The sequence below is a fragment of the Arachis ipaensis genome, chromosome B10, assembly GCF_000816755.2.
Source record: "Arachis ipaensis cultivar K30076 chromosome B10, Araip1.1, whole genome shotgun sequence".
Classification (NCBI taxonomy): Eukaryota; Viridiplantae; Streptophyta; class Magnoliopsida; order Fabales; family Fabaceae; genus Arachis; species Arachis ipaensis.
In genome coordinates, this window is record NC_029794.2 from 136,149,600 (window position 1) to 136,150,702 (window position 1,103).

Here is a 1,103-nt window from a genome sequence, read left to right on the forward strand (position 1 = left end):
CTCATAAACCCACAAGTCCAGCCATCAAAATTACATAAAAAAAAAAAAGAAAAAAGACATAAAAAGGTAGTAACAACAGCATAACCCTTTGAAACGTCGGGTGTACCCAACTCAGATTCGAATGGAGAATTTATAATCTTTCCATCAATTACAATCTTATCAGGATCGATTTAGGAGAGATCGACATCAGGAGCAAAAATAGGAAACTGAGCTTTCAAATTGTCTACTGTTACATTCAATCCTTTCATGGAGCCATACTCCAAATTTTTATAGTCACTTTTCAGCTTCTCAAGTTTCTCCTCCAATTCTAATTTTTCTTGAAAGATTCTGGTTCAACTAGTCTCAACTTTCTTTTGGGATTCTAGAGCTGCATCTTGGATGTCATCTAAATTCTTAATAATCATTCTGAGTTGTTCGACGTCTACTCTAGTAGAATCCCTCTCTGTTATGAGTTGGTATTCTCTTTCTCAAATGTAGCCACCTTAGCTTAGAGTTGCCCTATCTTAGCCTATAAAGCACCAAAAAATGACTGTTTCAATTTCTTCATAATAATTGTACATATTACAACCGTTCGAATGTCACTATTCACTAAGACACCCAAATTCTTTTTCAGGCCTAAGTTATCCACGAAAATCTAATTTCCAAGAATAATAAAACCCTTGGTAAAATCCAATGTGTCAAAACCCAAATGAGAGAAATGACCGTACTTGTTACTTGGCTTCTTGCGTTTTCGGGAGGCACCAGAATTGGGACCCTTAGAGGTCTCGCTAAACAAGGGAACTTTTGGAAGGGTATGGAAGAAGTGGTGGCTAGAGCTTGAGGTTTTAATTGGGTATGTCCTTGGTAGAAGAAGAACTACCCAACGTTAGACCAACTCCCAACTTTGGGGGCTATTTCGATCTTTTAGCCAATCGTTGTTGGGCCGGACATGCGGCTAGATTCTTTTTGGCAGCCCTACGGGTGGCGGGTGGCAACGGGACATGTTTTTGCTCTATCCGACCCCATCCCACCCTACAATAACCCGCATAGAATCCGCCATACTCCTGGTAGTAAAAAGTAAAAAATTGAATCCTAACCCGTCCCAGCGGGTATCAGCCCCGCCC